The sequence below is a fragment of the Schistocerca americana genome, chromosome 5 (assembly GCF_021461395.2).
Source record: "Schistocerca americana isolate TAMUIC-IGC-003095 chromosome 5, iqSchAmer2.1, whole genome shotgun sequence".
Taxonomy (NCBI): Eukaryota; Metazoa; Arthropoda; class Insecta; order Orthoptera; family Acrididae; genus Schistocerca; species Schistocerca americana.
The window spans coordinates 322,650,683-322,671,690 of record NC_060123.1 but is presented as its reverse complement, the minus strand read 5'-3'; positions in this window follow the sequence as shown (position 1 = coordinate 322,671,690).

Below are 21,008 nucleotides of genomic sequence, written 5' to 3'. Positions count from 1 at the left end.
GAATTTTTCTACCCCAACTCTCCGTCAATGGAAAAGCATGCGACCATTTTGTAAATGTTTACGAATCGCGTAACTAAAGCGCGTTGTGGTTACCAGCCCGATATTTACCTCGTCAGATGCAGTTTACCACCTAAAAACCACATCCAGGCAGCACACTGGCCCATGTCGTTAAATACGTCGGACGGATTCGTTCCACGGCCGGCGCGCGTTCTCGAATCCCGGAAGCCACGTGCTAACACCTGGTGCTATCAGGGTGTGTAATCCTATACGTTTAATGTTCAACAGAAATCAAATGAACTACAGGTGCCCGCCAAGAAGACGTAATAGGGCCTACAGTTTTCACTATATAGATAAAACATATTGCACATAAATTCAGTAGCATTATTGGATTAATCGCTGACTGTTCTGTTGGCTACCACAATATACACAGTACGGAAATGAAAGACTTGGACAGAATTTCCAGATAGTGTAATGAATGGTAACTCTCTAAAAGCATGGATAATTGCAATGTAATCCCCGATTCCAAGATGGTATATATGATGGAACTCCACTGAAAGATGAGTGGCGAACAACTGCAGCACTTCACATCATAGAAAGACAGATGAAAGGTATCGCAAGCACACACTGGCAATAGCATTCATTACCTCACTGACAGTAGCATTCTACAGCCGGCAATAACATCCAAAACACAATGGGAAATAAATGAGTGTTGATCTCGTAGATGAGTGGCGAGCAACGGCAGGATATCACATCACATCAAGACAGATCACAGTTATCACAAACTCACACATTGACAGTATCATTCAACAGCTAGCAATAACATACAAAACACAATAAGAAATAAATAAGTGCTCATCTGCCCGCATCTCGTGGTCGTGCGGTAGCGTTCTCGCTTCCCACGCCCGGGTTCCCGGGTTCGATTCCCGGCGGGTCAGGGATTTTCTCTGCCTCGTGATGGCTGGGTGTTGTGTGCTGTCCTTAGGCTAGTTAGGTTTAAGTAGTTCTAAGTTCTAGGGGACTGATGACCATAGATGTTAAGTCCCATAGTGCTCAGAGCCATTTTGGAAGTGCTCATCTCATAGACCGATGCAAATATAATTTCGAATTGCAGTAACCACGACAGCTAAACAACCATAAGAAGGACCAGTGTAAAGCAGCATCTATGAAGTTTATGAGCAGAAATGTGAACCATGTCATAGGAATCCAGCAGTGTTTATAACCTTAGTGTATAGTATCCAATAGTTAAATCAAAATAGTATGAACACAAATCCACATATATTATAAAAATGTATCGATGTCTGTATGTATGCTCCACATTTCCTCTTAAACCACTGCACCATTTCAGTTAAACTTGGTATACATGTTACTTACTGGCCGGCCGTAGTGGCCGTGCGGTTAAAGGCGCTGCAGTCTGGAACCGCAAGACCGCTACGGTCGCAGGTTCGAATCCTGCCTCGGGCATGGATGTTTGTGAGGTCCTTAGGTTAGTTAGGTTTAATTAGTTCTAAGTTCTAGGGGACTAATGACCTCAGCAGTTGCGTCCCATAGTGCTCAGAACCATTTTTGAACCACGTTACTTACTGTCTTGAAAGAATCACAGTGTGGGTAACCACCTACCTGTCAAATGGGTGAGGGTAAACTATTAGTGTAGCCCACTATACCGGACACCCAGAAATTTATTCATCTAATATGTGAGAACGAGAGTACATAGTGACTTGTAACAGGCTTTACACATAATTTTAAACCGTTACGAAACTTAATGTTGCTGACAGCCCCCAGAAAATGTTTGCTTGTTACGTCTCGCTGTTCACGTAGGAAAACTACCACATCAGCCATAACCTTTTAACTTATTACTTCTTAACTACTAATTTTATTCGCAACACAGTTTGTAGACAGAATTCACACATACCACGGAATGAACCTGCAATATTATATCATTATATGACACGTGCTTCAGGAGATACGACGTTATAAACACTGAGCCACGTGAAAAACTGCCCCATCATGCGTGACGTTTAAATTTGTAACTTCTAGGTACTAACTGTATACGCAACACATTTCGCAGATAGCGTCCACATATTCCACTGAATTTACATATAAAATTATAACATTGTACGACATATATCATAGAGATATGACGCCAGAAACACATATCTTCGTGAAAACGAATCTGCAGTGCGAAAATCGCTAGAGATACAATCGAAATGTTTGTATAAATATAAGCGAAATATGTTAAATATATGTGAAATAAATGTTGATGGTGTTGAGACAGCATTCAGCCACTGAAAATAAATTTGTGGCGAATACTGTCTCAACACCATCAACATTTGTCTTCATATAACAGCCACGGTCTCCAACCGTGTCATCATATGACAAAATTGCATATGTGAAATATTTATGTGGTGTGTGTGGACAAATCTGCTGGTAACAACCCCTAAACCCTTGGATCGATTTCAATCACATTTAGTAGACATATTACTATCTGGAAAGAAATATTGTGGGATTGCAACTAGAAGCGTTCTACTGGGGCAGGGGTGATAATGTGAAGAGAGAAAGGAAAGAGGAGATGGACATGGGGGGGGGGGGGCGGGTAGAGAAAGTGGGAGAAGGACGAGATAGGCTGCGAGAAGTGTGAGAAGTGGAGATGGACAGAGAAAAGGGGGGGGAGGGGGGACGAGCTGGACAGTGAAAGGGAAGGGCAGACTGACAGAGAGAGGGACAACGAGAGGATAGACGTGTGGAAGCAATGAGGAGGAGATAGAAGGCACAAGAGAAAATGAGGGGAAGGAGAGATAGACGGAGGTGGAATAATAAGTGGGTAGATGGGATCGAGCAGATGGACAGAGAGAGAGCGGAGTAGCCGATGAATGGAGAGTGGGACTTTAGGAGACAGACAGAGAATGGCGATTGGAGGAGGTGGACAGAGGGGCAGATGTTGGAGGCCAGAAAGTTGGGACAGAGGGGACTGACAAAGAAAGGGGGGAGGAGGAGATGTATTATACGAACTGGAGTAAATACATACCCAGACAACGCCAGGTACTCAGTTTGTATGTATTTCCAGCCACTGAGACGCTTTGCGAAGATTAAAGGCGAAACACGTAAGGCAAGAAAAATTCGTTTCATTCATTTCACTCTAATGTGATTATATTGATAACTGACAGCCTGTAGATAAATTCTTCATTTTGTTTTAAAATGTAGGTATGAGACTGAAGTTTGTCGTGACGACATTCGTGAATAAAATATGCACGGCTTACTTGCCACGTCAGATCTGATTAAAATCTCGTTACGAGTAACTAACTACCATGGCTGGTGTTATAGTGACCGTTTGTAACCCTTATATAGCTTATGATTGGTCGGTGTACGATTGGACTCTGGTACGACGTCATTACGTTATGCTGACCGAAGCAGTGTCCACATTTGCACCGGTGGCGCCACCGCTCTTGTAGGGATATAAGGCGTAAGTAATTCAGCCCACTTGTCTGCGTCTTCTCAGCGCCGAGAGCTGGCTCCCACGCAATACTGGGATGTAGAGGCTGTCGGGCTGAACCTCTTCTCGCGCAGTATAATTTCACTCCGTTAGATTCCCACCAGATAGAAGTGTCGGATAACATTTTAGTTCCATCAAACATTATTATTTGTTTATTTGTGGCGATTTGCACAGCAAATGATTTCTCAAGTTCTCGTTTTTTTAATGTGCCTCTGGTGTTCTGCACAGCGGGTGGCAACGTTACGAAAACACTGAGCGATGCAGTTTCTTTCACAGCCGTTAGACTGTAGGAGGGTAAATGTATCAATCTGACTATGTAATTCCAATCCGGAAACGAACGAGTCTAAAGGTACAAGCGGAAATCGTTCTGATACTTCTCACAGTGGAATACGTGTACCGGTATTGCTGTTGCTAAATAAGAAATAAAATCTAGTGTGAAACGCATACTTGTTCACCTTTGATATAATGAACTATACCTCTTCTCACTTGTTCATCTTCGGCATTGTGAATATCTAAATATCTCTTATACTGTAAGCTCTTTGGTTTTCATATATTTGGAGGAGTAGTGGATCGAAACAAGAAAAAAAAAAATCCACTGAATATAGGCTCTAATATGTAGAAGAGCCATGGGTGCTTGTTAAATAGAAGAGACGTTTCACAGAAGCAAAGATGAACAAGTGATCGTAGATCTTAAGATATGGCACGAAGGTTACAGTGGTTGGAACATGTGCAGAAAGTGGAAGAACTCGAGTACCAAAGAACGTGCCATTTCAAAAGCCAGAGATAGCCTCACTTTTTGAAGACCAAGATTGAAATGGCTGGATGATGCAGAAACGAATCTGAAAAGATTAGCAGTGTGAAACTGGAGAAGGCTGGCGAAGACGAGGGATGACTGGAGGGGACAAGTGGTCGACAAGCCCCGGGTATTTCACGGGCAGTAGAACCGGGAAAGAAGAAGAATACGTTACAAGTGGGCACCTGCCAGCGTGAAGCTTCTAAGGCTTTTTTCTTTGGTTTTGGACTTCAGATGGCCCGAGTGCCAACCTGTTCATCTCAAAGTAGCGTTTGTACCGAAAGTTATCATTTATTTGTTGGATATGTTCCTGTATCTGAGTTCTTCCACAATTTTACCCTCTACAGCTTCCTTTACTAGCATAGAATTTATTTGAGGATGTTTTAAAAGGTGTTCAATCTTTCTATCACTTATAGTTGTCGTGTTTTCTATTTCTTCCATAATCGGCGATTCTTTTGGGAAGTTCCTAACTTTTTCATTCGACTAAATTTTCAGCGTTCTCCTATATCTCCACACCTAAAATGTTCCGATTATATTGTCTTCTGGTTTTCTCACAGTCCTTATTTCACATACAAACAGTTATTTCCTCTAAACGTAAATTTCTTCCCCAAATTAAGGCCTATGTTAGATACTAGTACACTTCTTTTTGTAACGGAATCTTATCTTTGCCTGTTCTAGTTGCTTCTTAGACTGTTGATTATATTCCACAGATTCAGAGATTCTTCCTCTTCCCGCTAAGGATAACAGTGTCAACGAGAATCTTATCACTGACTCCTTTCAACCTGAATTTTAATCCCACTCCTGAACCCACCTTTTATTTTATACATTGCTTCTCCGATGTATAGACTGAACCGTGTGAAAAACTAGTCCGTGTCTTACCCTTTCTAATCCAAACACTTCGTTCTTGGTGTTGTATAGATAGAAGCAGGACACCCGAAACATACATACAAAGAGTACACATTTCGAGTACGTATGGTGCAATCTGTCGATTACCCGTTGGCTGTCACTCACCTGGTACACGGCTAAGCGCAGGAACCTATTTCGCAGGTACCTCTCCACACGTGCCAGGATTTAAACAAACTGTCTAACGCCTTTCTGTAGGGCTCCACGAAAAATACGGGCCCTTCCATAACGAACTTGTAATGTGACACTAATCGCCTTTTCCACCGTACTTCGTAAACGCTCGGTTCGGCGCAGGGCCCGTGGGAAATCAGTATTTATACGAAAAGGTGCCTCTTAAAAGTCTTAACTTTGTCGTGTGCTATCGAAAGCTTGCATGCATTTAAACGTGCAACTGAAAATTATTAAACTCGTCTGAAATAGTGATTCGCTGCCCGCTGGAGCCTGCTGTTGGCATTCGTAACGGCTGTCGAGTCACGTCCTGTGACGTACGCACCGCGGCCTGTCTTTCTCGTGGACCTCGCATGCCCTAATGTGACGTTAAATGGCACCTGATTACCGACATACAATGACAGCCTACGTTAGGAACACAACTCCCAGAGCCAAGTAGTTTAACTGCCCTGAAGAATACCACTGTAAATATGATCGAAACGACGGCTTCGTAATTGTTTTAGTGTTTAGTAATGGCGTGACAAAATATCTAGACACTTTCTTGAAGTTAATATGTGTATCAACATTTTTATTATTAGCTAACTTCTTCCTTTCTCCAGAAGGAAATCTAGTTTATTAAAAGAGAAATATGTTTTATTTGTTTATTATAATAAAAGATATTCATAATCTATTTTTCTGAAGGAAAAAAATTCCGTTGAATTTGATTGGCAGATTTGGTTGAGAAAGCTAAGAAAATGAAGAATTAACGAAGTTGAAATTACTAAGAATCATGCCATAAAGCCAGTAGCTAAAACTTGAATGCAGGCAAAATAAAAGAACAAAGAAGGTATTGATTTTAGGAATGGGTTTGAGTGCAAGCAAAATAAAAGACCGAAAAAGGTATTGATTGCAGGAAATACAAAGCATGACCGTGAGTTATTCCTCCTGTCGTGCCTGGAGACAACGTACCCATGCGGTCCAGACCTGTAAAACGACTGCTTTCTCCACATAATGTTAGGCAGGTGATTCTGCAAGAAATAAGCAGTCAGTTCACAATTCACGAAGAAACACATGCGTGTTCTTTATCAGATACTGAGTCTTTATAGTTTCAGATTTATATGGCACGCGTAAGCAAATGAATGAATGAATTAGACCCATGGAAAGTAATTTATTGTATTCGGAATGTGATCTGAAGATATTGACTGAAGCCTTAGTCCCTGCAAGTGTATTTAAATAAACTCTGTTTAAACGTACTAGTCGAAATGCAGTTTAAATCTCGCAGCCGAGGAGCAGTGGTGCTAAGGGCTATTATTTACCAATTACGAAATGAGGTTAGTGCTGGCGCTTCGCCTGTAAACAACGAAGCGATTTACTGAAGTTGTTCTCAGCTGTCAGCTGCGGCATTTCCGCGAAGCTCTCAGAGCTCCCAGGGCTGTGTTGCTGCTTAATGATGGCTTTGAGATAACTTGGTGACCTGTTTTATTCCACGGCTGTGTGCGTCGTACAGTCCGCAGAGGTAGCTTCTCCCTAATATCTCTGCGATATTTCTACGAATCAGTAACAGCTGTCAGATATCAGAGATCTTTTTTCGGAGATTTGTTTTTCAAAGTTACGATGCGGCGAGAAGGGAGTGAGGCAGTCTGCAGCCTATTCTCGGTAGTATTTATTCTGTACACTGAGGAAGCAAGAAAGAAAAACAAGGAGTAATTGAGGAACGGAATTAAATTTTTCGGAAAGTAAATAATACAAAAAATTGTAGTTGACTGGTGACGTCAGTATTTTGTCAAGGACGAAAAAGGACTTGGAAGAGCAGTTGAAGGAAATGGACAGCGTCTTGAAAAAAGAAAGAAGATGATCATCAACAAGAGTGAAACAAAGGTATATCTGCCAAAAAATGGTTCAAATGGCTCTGAGCACTATGGGACTCAACTGCTGAGGTCATTAGTCCCCTAGAACTTAGAACTAGTTAAACCTAACTAACCTAAGGACATCACAAACATCCATGCCCGAGGCAGGATTCGAACCTGCGACCGTAGCGGGTATATCTGTCGATAATGTGAGAATTAGGAGGTCTTGTTGAAAAGTAATGGTTCCAAATTTCTTACGTAAAAAGTATTTAAGTTTTTTAGATAAAGCAAAATTTGTTAAGTTTTATATCTTTAATCTTCGTGTCTGCGTTTTTATCGCTCAACATTATCACCCTGGCGAAGAACCCATTTCTCTCCACGAGAGACCATTTTGTTGATACCGACACGCTACGGTCGCAGGTTCGAGTCCTGCCTCGGGCGTGGATGTGTGTGATGTCCTTCGGTTAGTTAGGTTTAAGTAGTACTAAGTGCTAGGGGACTGATGACCTCAGAAGTTAAGTCCCATAGTGCTCAAAGCCATTTGAACCACTTCATAGCGACACTATAGAATGTTTGTCTTTGTTAACAGAGCCACAGCCTCACCATCTCTTGCATTGCTCCAGCACTGTCAAAGTTTTGGAAATAGATGAAAATCGGATGGGGCCAAGTCGGGACTGTATGGAGGATGGTACGGTCATGCTGAAGGAGAGAGTACTCCATGTTTGGATGAAGTCTTCGAATTCGAAGCTCCATTACAGTACGCTGTTTCTTGTGCACCTACACTTACGTAGCAAACCACCGAGTTACATGCAGCAATTCGGAGCTCTCTAACGACAGACAGCTGCGAGTACGTAGAGATGAAGAATGAGGATGTAGAATGCTAATAACTTTTGTTTCACTTAAAACGCTTTTAGTATGAGTTTCCACATACAAAATTCGGAGGCTTTGCTCCCTCGCAGGGCCTCGTATATCAGGAAATGAGAGAGTAAAAGTAGCTGACTAGTTTTGCTATATAGGGAACAAAATACCTGACTATGGACCAAGTGATGAGGATATAAAATGCTGACTGGATAATGGAAAAACAGCTTCACAACTAAAAAAGATATTTTCAACATCGAATGTGAATTTAAGTGTAAAGAAATACTTTCTGAGGGTTTTTTCTTGAGGCTATCCTGTTTGAAAGGAAAAAGTGGACGATAAAACATTCGTGTAAAACGAGGATGAAAGCTTCAGAAACGTAGTTTCAGAGATGAATATCGAAAATTTTATCGTAGATCGGACATTTAGTGAAAAAATGAGTCCAGCTGGAGACGACAGACATTTGTGGCAGAACTGGACACATCGTGACGCAGCAAAGAAACTCACAGGTGTTGATGAAAGGATGTTTTGTGGGTATAAATTACTAATGGAGACTGAGGCTTGCATACAATAAGGAAGTTGAAATGGATGTAACTTGCAGTATTTGTGGTTACAAAAATAATTTTTTCAATGGTGTTATCAATGTCAACAGGCGTGGTCTTCAAATGGTTCAAAATGGTTCAAATGGCTCTGAGCACTATGGTACTTAACATCTATTGTCATCAGTCCCCTAAAACTTCTAACTACTTAAACCTAACTAACCTAAGGACATGACACACATCCATGCGCGAGGCAGGATTCGAACCTGCGACCGTAGCATTCGCGCGGTTATGGACTAAAGCGCCTAGAACCGCTCAGCTACCGCGGCCGGCTCGACGCGAATAGGCTAGCGCCTGATAGTCTGCCGCTGTGTGCTCGCTTATGATACATTTTCTAGAAACTTGTCATTTTGTTTTTAAAACTTTTATGCGTAATGACAAAGTCATTCAGTTACAACCAATTGCTGCTACCTTGTACGCCTCACAATCAAAGCAGACTACTCTCATTCTTACCAACTACGGAACGAGTGTAACAGCCCTATGAAAATTTGAGACGCTCAGTAAGATGTAAGTGGAGGCGAAATTCAGCTGCCGAGCGGTATGCGGTAGAAAATAGAGAACACTATTTTTTCGAATGCTAACACTTTCATTCCTTACTTTTTATGGTGGCCTTGGAACAGTGCTGTATTAAAGGCGAGAGGAAGAAGAATTACCAATTTTTCAGTACTACAACCAGGTGCACTGAGAAATGTCGATATTTCCGATGTCTCATAAATATTTGAAACTGTTGCAATATACAGATATCAATAACTGCACGTCAATTATTACACTAATATGCCCCTTGTTTCAGTTTACAATAAATTGTGCAAAAAGATGGGCGAAAAACTAAATCTAAAGCCGGCGGCTGAAAACATGGGGCTTTTTAAGATCCATCACGAGTTGTTTGCACATTATGTTACCTATCTGCTAGATGCTAAAGGAAGTTTGTATGTCACCATATATGTGTCGTATTTGGATCGCTCGTTGTCCCTTACGTAGCAGTTGAGTTGAAAGGGCACCAAAAGGCTCTCGAATGATGCACATTTGTAAACATTACATAACGTAGTTAAATACTTCTCGTACTTCACAGGTAACAACGTTCCTAAATTAACAGTGTCCATAAGAACAATACTTCGATATGAATATAAAATTTATATTCAAACGATATTAAAGACATACGAAGTTGCTGAAATTAATTTCCAATTCCACTTGTTCGAAACTATGTTCGGTCATAGTTCAATATCACTCTGTTCTTTAACTTAATTTACTTAACAGTCACGAAAAGAAGAGAGTAGAAGCTTTTGAAATGTGGTGCTGAACAATGGTGCATCAAGGAGTTATTAATTTGGCAATGAACGGAAGTGTAGAAAGCAAAATCAGTAGAGAGAGGCGGAAGACTAAGGTTTCAGTAGTCATACATGACACTTTCGCACAATAGACTAGTTTGGTTAATTGCATCAGACCAGTATTCTGAATGAGATCACAACAGTAATAGCACCAAAAAACAACAACAACAACAAACTACGTCATCAGAACTCATAAGGGTCTGCAGGGTGATAACAAATCGCAGGATAGTCAAAATGCGTGAAGTCTGCACATTTGATCTCACCGTGAGCTTGGGTGCGCCACATCTGGGACATAATACATGTATGTTAGAGGCTGCTTAGGCAACGAATGAGCTTACAAAGGCTCAACGCATTGTATCACATCGCATCCGAGTCACGCGCTGTAATATTACAGCTATCCTCCGATCTTTAGTTTGACAACAACTCATTATGCTTACTGAACTGTTGTGTTAGATGGAGGAGAGAAGAGTGTTGAATGACGTAACTTTCAGTGTGACTGAATGGTGAATATAGGTCTTATTGAGTAACTAATTTTAATTAATTAATTACACTTTAGTAGTATGCATTTCACGCCCTACCTCGACTTGCACTAACTGTAAAACAAAAAAAAATGGTTCAAATGGCTCTGAGCACTATGGGACTCAACTGCTGAGGTCATTAGTCCCCTAGAACTTAGAACTAGTTAAACCTAACTAACCTAAGGACATCACACACAGCCATGCCCGAGGCAGGATTCGAACCTGCGACCGTAGCGGTCTAGCGGTTCCAGACTGCAGCGCCAGAACCGCGCGGCCACTTCGGCCGGCAACTGTAAAACAAAACCGGTGTTGTGAACCTTAAAATACGTATGACTTTCCATCATGCACATCTACAGAGCGCAAACTTCATTACGATGTGTACTGTGCCATCCATATTTTCCCAGATCATGTCACACACACGGATAATAAGCGGGAAGAAACAATTTCGGTAGACTGCTGTAAGAGCCCAGATTCCTCTGGTTTCAAAATTGTGGTCTTAACGAGAGGTACACGATGGAGGAATGGTGATCGTTGAGAATTTGTGTGATATTCTAACGCTGGTTAAACAAATGCGTGGTACAGCGAACATCTAGTCTATCATTCTCCTTCGGTACATCTCCTGTTATCATAAACTCCCAAACGGACGAACTACACTCAGGAACTGATCGAGCAACAGTTTTCTGAGAGGCAACCTTCGTACTTGAATTACAGTTCTTAGGATTGCCGTAATAAGTCAGAGTGAAGATCTATAGCAGCGAACAGAACACCTTTCGTCTAAAAAGTAAGGTCCCAATAGACGTATGTAAAGACCTCAGTGAGGGAAAATAATAGAAACCTGAGAATTACGACTGAGGATTGTCGTACATAATACGTCACCCGTGATAGACTGCATAGAGGAGTAAACAGAGATGTGCATTATTTGCACCACTCTTTCCAGCCTCACATATGAACGGTAGAAGAGAAAAGGGTATCTGTAAGACTACGTAGACAATCTCTCACTCTTTGTTCCTGGGGTCGCTCGCAAAATATACGATGGAGGACGAAGAATCGTTAGACAGTTTGTCATTAACGTTGGATTTTTTAACTTGTCTAGCTGTGTTTCATGAAAGTAATAAGGTCTATTACCTATGTATTTCAATTATTGCGCACAGCTCAGGCAGCAGGAAGGTGGCGAATGTTATCCGTCTACTAGACACGAGTTGTAGACGTCAGCTGTCGCCTACTTTTCTACTTCTCTGACGTAAGATATTGATATTGTTATCTACTGTAAATGCCCGACTTCTCGTTATATCAACACATCAAACGGAGCAGCCACAAAAATCATCATTGTAGCGGTGACTAAATTTAGGTTTTTCGTAATAATAATTAATGTTCACATTTTGCACAAACGATCACACTTCGTGTGTTGCTCCGTTACCGAAGATAAAGATAGTTAATAAAGTCTTTGCATGTTAGTTATTATTTAACTTCCTATTTCCGACGTTACTACACACACGCACTGTTGTGGACTGGCAAGACAGCCAATCCACTGGGAGGAAGCCGAAAGGCACGCGTTTAAGATCACGCAGGCTGGCGTGAGGTCTGGAACTGGACAAGGAAGTCAGACTTTAGCAAAAAAGGCCGTAGCTGTTGGAATACTTAACTTTAATCCATAACTGGTGAACACAGCTCTTGACGGTACATGTTTTACAGCATCAATAGTAACTGGTAATGGCGCCTTGCTAGGTAGTAGCAAATGACGTAGCTGAAGGCTATGCTAACTATCGTCTCGGCAAATTAGAGCGTAATTTGTCAGTGAACCATCGCTAGCAAAGTCGGCTGTACAACTGGGGCGAGTGCTAGGAAGTCTCTCTAGACCTGCCGTGTGGTGGCTCTCGGTCTGCAATCACTGATAGTGGCGACACGTGGGTCCGACGTATACTAACGGACCGCGGCCGATTTAAAGGCTACCACCTAGCAAGTGTGGTGTCTGGCGGTGACACCACACGCACTATTTCTGATTTTGTACTATTTCTGTCCGGTTGGAAATGAAATGTTCAGTAGCTTTTAAGTCACGATTTACCCTTTTTAACAGTCGAACCTTCCGTCATCCGGAAATACAGTTTGCAGCTTGCCTGTGATTATCGTTGAATAATACACACGCTGTTGTGGAAATCAATTTAGCTTCTTATTAATAACATTTTATAATAATTAAATGAGTGATTGAATTTTGTATGATCCTACAATTACTCTCAGTAATTACGGCAACTAAAATGTGACTGATTTTCAGAGTTATTCACTCAAACCTATTACAGCAAGGATTATGGTCCATTACTGTACTACGATACAGTCATTCAAATATCGTACGCTTTTACGTTCACAAAGCTAAGTTCCGTTATTATATTCAGTTTAACGTCTCTTCGTATAGTCCACAGATCCTATTATCGGTCATTCGGCATGTAATAAAGTTTAATACTGAGCGCTACTTTTTTTCGCACGCAAAATTTCACGCCGCAGCTACATACACTTATTCAGAGCGCAGACATCAAGACAAGACAGTACCTGCACATGGTTTATATAGTAGAATTTAGATACTAAAGTAGCCGCGTTGAACCCCCCATGGTTTCCCTGAGGCACCACTTTGTTGTGGGTGTTATTCTGATGACAGATTATAATTTTAATTTAAACTTTTCCGATATTGTCGATCACCTTTGCCCTATATGAGAATAAGTCTGATAGTATTGTTCTCAATTAAAAGAGCGGTTATAGAGTTCACATATACTATTCACTATATCGCTTATTGGCAAGTATCACGAGCCCAAATGAAAGTAAATACATAGAGGAGCAAATCCACTAATTTTGTTGATATTATTATTATTATTATTATTATTATTGTAGTCATCCCCTTTAAGGTAACTGTCTTTACATGTAAGTAATAGGCTAATTGTTTTTATACCATACACATTTCACTCCTTTTTATATGTGAAGTACCCTCTGTGACCTATAATACATGTATGTTGTATGCACATGGTGAAAGGGTTTTCAGATTAATTTTCATTTTAGAGTTTTTACATTACTCCCTTATTGTGAGCAACTTTATGGAGCTCATGTTTCGTAAAATTTGGCTGCTATTTGGCTCTGTTTGTGGTTGTTTGGGATTTTTTTTATCATCACATTTGTGTCGGCCTGGAATTCCACGTTGTCAATCTGCGTATATATGGATGTCAGATATTCGGCGTTTGGGAACATATTCCATCATAACTTTTGAGTTTCACTGCTTCTCTCTTTTGTGGAAGTGATTAAGGCAGGGAATTGGATAAGTTTTTAATTAATCTGGCTGCGTTCTGCATCACGTTTTGCTGTTGTTTCAGTAGCTAACATGAAAGTCTGATATCTGTTGGCTCCTTGGTATTTTTCTGGTTTTTCTGTTGATGTAACTTACATGAGTTCCTTGTTTTATTTGCAATGTGTAATCATTGTTTCTTCAGTATGTTTGCGTTCCCGGTTGTCGCTTATGTGTGTTTGTATGCGTAAAATTTATTTCTATTTTACCTCATCAGTGTTTTTACTGTATGTATTTGGGTGTGCTGTACTATCTGTATTGGTTGAGAAGTTGGGTGTAATCGTGTCGTCTTCATAGTTTCATTTTGACTTATTTCTGGGTTTTCTTTTTTTTTATTGAGTAGACAATTTTATTGTTTAAGTCTTTCGGCACAATAGCTCTTCTACAGGTGGGTGTCCGCAGTTGCTCTTCAAGCTTTGATGTTAGTTTTTCATCTTGTTGCCAACATGTAAACATTAAAAAAACTGTTTTTAATATTTGTAGCTATTTCTCCTCAATTGCTACTTTAATTATGCTTTATCAACTCAGCAAGCGGAAAATGTTTGGGACGACCAAATAAGACATCCAGTTGCACTCATAGACGGAATTTTTTATTACACAAATTGTATAGTGTAATTATGAAAAACGTTAATTTATTTCTCACTAACAAATATAAGTAGCTCGTCAAGTACGAAAATTAGATATGTCTGACATGAGTGATCTCAGTACACAAAGTGTTGACTCGTCTTCGTTGGAATGTCAAATTGCTGTAAATCTTAATTACACGACTTGTAACACTAACAGGTCCCTTGGAGGGGTACATATTTGTCAAAACTTCCTAATATCGATTCCTTATTAAGTATTTTAAAGTATTAGGTATTTTTTTCGCTTCGTAGTAAACAGAAAGTGGTTTCATCACATTGTATACCCAATTATGACTTGTGTGTTTTGCACTATTTGAATTGCATTATAAATATGTTGTTCGTATTCTGCCTGAGTTTTGCGCGCATATGTAATACTGCATACGGTAAATGATTCCACATTTGCTAATGTTTCACATTAAACAGAAGCTGATTTCGTCACTTGGTGTCCTCTAGACTCATGTATATTTGTTCTTGTTTACGAATCCGTGAGTGAACTGGTCGATTGTAATGCGTTTTAATTATGACCCGTATTGTTCGCATACTATTTTCTTTATCACAACCAATTTTAGCACCTTCTCGATTTCGACGGAGAACTCCAGATTGGCAATTTCTGACAGAACTGGTATTCACTTTATCACATCTCGTCCTGGAATGCATAGGGTAATTCTACTATGAATGGTTTTACTTTGTCCCACTAATCGTATGGTTTGTTGGTTGATTTGGGGGAGGGTACCAGACAGCGAAGTCATCTGTCCGATCGGATTAGGGAGGATGGGGAAGGAAGTCGGCCGTGCCCTTTCAAAGGAACCATCCCGGCATTTGCTGAATCGATTTACGGAAGTCACGGAAAACGTAAACCAGGTCTGCAGGACGCGGGCATGAACCGTCCTTCTCCAGAATGCGAGTCCAGTGAGCTAATAACTTCCTCGCTTCACTCGGTTTAATTGTATGATTTGTAGTCTTAGTGACTAGGGTATTCTTCCGAGAAATTGCTAAGAATGCAACAGTAGTTACGTAAATGTCTTCACCTGTTAATAAAAAGTACCACAAACAGCATATGAAAGCACAATTCAACATTCTAGAAACCTCCTCTCAATCCAACCAAACTTCATTATTTGAGAGAAAGTACGAAAAACAGATGCGAATTAAAATAAACTAGATTACTGAAGTATTTTCTTTCGTAGAAATTGATTAATATTCCAGATTATAAGGTACCATAAAGTTTCAGACGAAGGTATCGACTCAAAAGACGACAGAAGAGGAGAGTGGGTGAAACTGTTTTCTTTTGTAATTGGACTTCTTATAAATGCTGATTATTTTTACTTCTGTTGACATCATATTGCCAACGGCCTTGCCGCAGTGGTTTCACCGTTTCCCGTGAGATCACCGAAGTTAAGCGCTGTCGGGCTGGGCTAGCACTTGGATGGGTGACCATACGGTCTGACGAGCGCTGTTGGCAAGCGGGGTGCACTCAGCCCATGTGAGGCAAACTGAGGAGCTGCTTGATTGAGAAGTAGCACCTCCGGTCTTGGAAACTGACATACGGCCTGGAGAGCGCTGTGCTGATCCCTTTATATCCTCATCCAGTGACGCCCATGCGGTGAAGATGACACGGCGGCCGGTCGGTAACGTTGGACCTTCATGGCCTGTTCGGGAGTAGTTTAGTTTAGTTTCAGGCATCATATTAGTAGACTTCTATAATATGATTGGCAATTAGCTTTAGGAAAAAAGGTCATCGTGGTTAACTGTGCGCTTGGTGACAAGTGACTGGTTACGTAAAATGGGCAACTGTTGATTCTCCTGAAAAAGGACCAAAGATCGTTGAGTCGATGGAACGTTAGCACCAGATGTCTTACAGCAATCGTCTCAGGCGGAGGCTGCCGAACTCATATTTCTGCAAACGCACTGTCGACTGTCAATCGACATTTCACTGCTGCGTAGCATCGAAATAATAAATTCCTGTTGACAAATATTACTTAAGTCTACTGTATAGGTTCAAAGTGATCTTCAGTTTATCTTTCGACAGTTCTCTTTCAATAACATCTCAAATTAAAATTACGTTTGTGCTGTTAAGGGCAACTTCAGTATCACAAATTTACGCAGTTGTAACACAATAAAGTCAGTTGACTTATAGGTTATAATTTAACGAATGATATTTTGATGACATTAAGGATAAAGATCGAACAATTTTTTTCAGCTGATCCTGTAAACTCACGTTATTAGAGATAGTGCTCGTGAAACGATAGAGGCATTTGTAATCAGTTAACAAAGACATGAATTCCAAACTGCATATAGTTGAGTCATTTCAAACCCGTTCGTCATTCTTCTTACATTGCTGACATTAATTTCATTCCAGCCAGGGATCATTTGCTTGTTTGTTGATTGCACTGTTAAGAAATTGAAGTTTCCCACCCAGGACATTCTGAATTCCAACAGATTTAAATGGCTATCAATAACAAGCCACTACCCAACATATTTACTAGTTTTGTGAAAGACGTTTGCGTATAACAAGATTGCACTCTTTACCTGTATATCCATCTTCAATAGCAAACAGTAACCCAGAGCTATTACTGCTCCAACAGCTCTTCTTAAATAATAATAGTAGATATTTTATCTTTTCATATGTCTCACTTGCATGCATCTATGTTGTATGTGATTAAAGCGAACTTCTGTCGCGTATGTGCCACCTCAATCGAGCGTTCTTAGGGATGGATGGTAGCTACCAGATAATATCAGAGACATGTTAGTTAAGGTTATAACCTAAGATGTCTTGCGGTTGGATTAAATGGAGAGGTGTGTGATGCTTTGATCCGAACTGTTTACGAGGGTATTGGTGAACGTTTTGGTACAGAACTTTTACGTGTTACGTGCAGTGATGTACATTAAAATTTTGCACGCTAATTGACAAAGTTGGGGAAAGTATCAGCTGCTTATTTAACTATAGGACATTGTGTAGATCACTAGAGCACACGTAGTCCCTTCCACATTTTCATAGATGTCCTAACCGAAGAGCAATAGTAGATAGTAATCAGTTAAAGAGAAAAAAGTTAGGACCTTTCTGCTGAAGATATCAAATACGGGTCTCCTTTACCCCGTAAAACCTTACGTCTAGAAAACCTCAGGCATAGAGCACAGGTCAACCTTAGCACATTAGAAATTTAATGTTCAAGTTACTAGTAATACTAACCAGAGGTGATGAGATGTAGGGTTTCATGAGCTTCTGGCCAGGTGGATGGCCCATGTGACGATGAGAAATGCCAAATGGCCACGTTCGTTTTCCTCACCGCCTCAGCATCCGCATTGTGATACTACAGGTTGAATTGAAGTTCGTCTGAAAAGACGAAGTGGTGACACTCCAACGTCCAGTGTTGTCGGTGGATGCCCCGCTGTCTCCGTACCTCTCTTTGCTGCCACATCAAGAGAAACTGCAGAAATTGTCATCCTGCTGGCCCCGTATGATGACGTCGAATGTCAACTGGCAACCATCGTTCTCCTCAGAGCCTCCACACATCGATCTGTCCATCGTGTTGCTGTACAAAGACCTTGGCGCTATGCCACTATAACGTCCAGTACTGTTGTTGGCACAACTCTTCGACACACGTCTCTCAACTGCCGCGTTAAGGGAAAACCAGCACAACGGTTTGTATGCAGGTCATCCATTGGACTATAGAGGTCATCGCATTGTCCGTGTCCATATTTGTATTTGTGAAATCAGTCCTATTTCCTGAGAGTTTGTGACGTATATAGATGATCCAACTCGGCCGGAAAAGCACATGTCTTTCCTCTCAGGCGCTAATCATTTGCGGCCGCCGACGTCACTCACGGTTTTCAGTATGTAAGGAATCAAAGATTCCATATTCGCATGGCAGTCTTGCGATACAGTGCAATGCGAGCAGTAATATCACGGAACGACAAACCACTGTTTCGATAGATCACGATTCTGCTTTTGTGAATTCTGTCATGTGCTGGTAACATCCTTCCTCTTGCACAAGGTATAATATTATATTTTCATCAAAAAATTACATTCAGATACGATTTGTGAAGGTGATTTGTATCTTTCCTTTTACAGTATGATATCGCTCTCAAGTTCTAATCATTCGCACTGCTTAGCATATAGTGCTTTAATACCAGATTAATATTTTTTGATGCCACCTTCGTGGCGTTGCTTATATAATGCCCAGTGTAATACTTGTGTACACCTGATGTGGGAAAACCCCCATTTAGAGAATTTGGAGTGACTTTCCAAAAGTAACTGTACAATGGTTCCACTTCAGTATTATGTAACATCACGTAAGGTATCTCGATACCTTTATAACAATATAACACTGATTGAACGGGTCGAATATAAATGTGAACTGCCTCATCCTTCTCTTTAAACCTGACCCGACAATGCTCGGGAAGGTTTCAGCTGTACTCAAGAAGACATTACAGCAAACCTTTCTGACTCCATCCCATTTTCACGGACTTTTCACACCGACCGTTATCTGTGTTGCCTACTTTACGCCTACACAGCTGAGTTTCTTCATATTCCATTACAATGTTAGATACAGATACATTTAGCTATTTAAGGTGAGCTGCCACGAACTGCAAGAATCTCATATGTTGTCTAACTTTTTCTGATTTTGTATGCACCAACTCTAAATGCACTTCTGCCTGTAAGTGTGTGGTTAAAACACACTCTGAGTGTTTCCTATCTGAGATACAGCCTGTTGAGCAAAACACCAGTCCTGTTCTTTTGCCTTGGATCACTAGACGCTCACTTAGTGTCTGGCGAACAGGCAAGGATAAGGATAATGTACTTGATCCTATCTGTAAATAGTAAGCCGAACTAATCACACATTTTTAACAGTATTCCACACGCCTCTCTTTTTGTTGTTAGTCAACAGTGTATTTGCGTGTCGAAATACATCTTCTGCTTTTAGCAGACGAAAATCCAAATGGCGCTTCATACGTAGCTGATTAACTGTAAATACTTAGAAATTCCGCAAGCAGCTGCCAATACATATTCCGCTGTTGCAGTCAGATTCTAATATAGAACATACTCATTTCATGGTCAATCGTTCAAGTGGCAGAGTCGTCTTAAGTCGGTAGTGTCGTAGTGCGATTTCCCGGCGTCAATGATTCTCTCTGATTTCGGTTTTCTCTTTGCTGTCCTTCAAGCAACGACAAAATAATTCACAAACGTGTGTTTGTGTGTGTTAGAGAGAGAGAGAGAGAGAGAGAGAGAGAGAGAGAGAGAGACAGAGAGAGAGAAAGAGAAAGTACAACTATTCGTGGGTGACAGAGTGGCTATGAGAATTGTTCAAAACTTACGAACAAATAGTATAAAAGTATATTTAGTAGAATATTCTAATGGAAAAAATGGCAGCAGGCATGGCTATTTTTGTAGTAGCACAGAGCAATAAATCAAAAGGAAGTGTTTTTCTCGATATCAGCAGGTAACAGGAATAACAATATAAAAAACTGTACGCAAAAACTTCCTACGGGTCAGTTGTATAAATTTCAGCGACCTATGTGTTATTTAGGCACCGATATTTATTTTTCGTTTTATATTTGCTGCGCCGGCTTAAAAAATCACTTCTCTTGTTTCACATTTCAATAGACCTCAGCGCCCAGAAAGCAGGAAACGGTTATGCTCGTGAGATACTGGGCACAGACGTGAGCAGAGGTAACAGAATGATACGACATTCGTTGTAATAGCTGAGTGGAAATTCGTCGAAACGTATTAACAAATAGGGGAACAATGTCCTCCATTTTGGTATATCAAGAGATTTGCATTCAAATGAATATGAGATAAGCGCATTGTAGCATAATGTAGGAGGTCCTACAAACTGATATTGATGTATAATGTAGACGGTATACAGTAACAACTGGACAAGTACGAAGTGTTTCAAATTTCTGACCGAATATTTAAAAATTATTTGCTGTAGGTGGCACGAGGAGAATATAAAGCCACACCTCTGACAGCATTGACCAGCCCTTGAGGGTGCTGGCCTGCACTCATGTTAATAGGAATATTCGGTGACTGAAGTAGGAGTTTAAAGTTATATTTAACCCCCAGCTGACTCGTCAATGTTCTCGGGAAGCTCAGAAAATACAAATAAAAATACGGACTGAGACTTCATAGATAGGCTGGTGAGAACATTCAACTTAAAATACTAGTTTTGACAGAATCAGAACTGTGCACTGGCAATTCAATAAATTTTCCCAAATTTGTTCCTGCTCGTGGTATCTCCTCCTGCTAACAGTTAGCTGCCTGACTTGCAGAGAAGTTCCGCGAAATGACGTCACAAGCTTGATCTACATCTCCGTACACTCTACTTGGCAAGCCACAAAATCAGTTCAACTCTAATAGAGTTGTTGCTGTATAATCGAAGGGTGTCAGCTCTAAAGTGATAACGTCCATCTCCGAAATCCGAAACCGTTGATAATTCTCCGTGTACAAATCCCCGCAAGACCGACCTCCTTCCTTGCACGAATACGAACGACCGCTACCTCTGAAACGCAAGGGAGACAGCAACATCGTAATTTATTAAACGCTATCCACACAGTTTCTTATAATGAAATGTTAAAGCCGAAACTCACT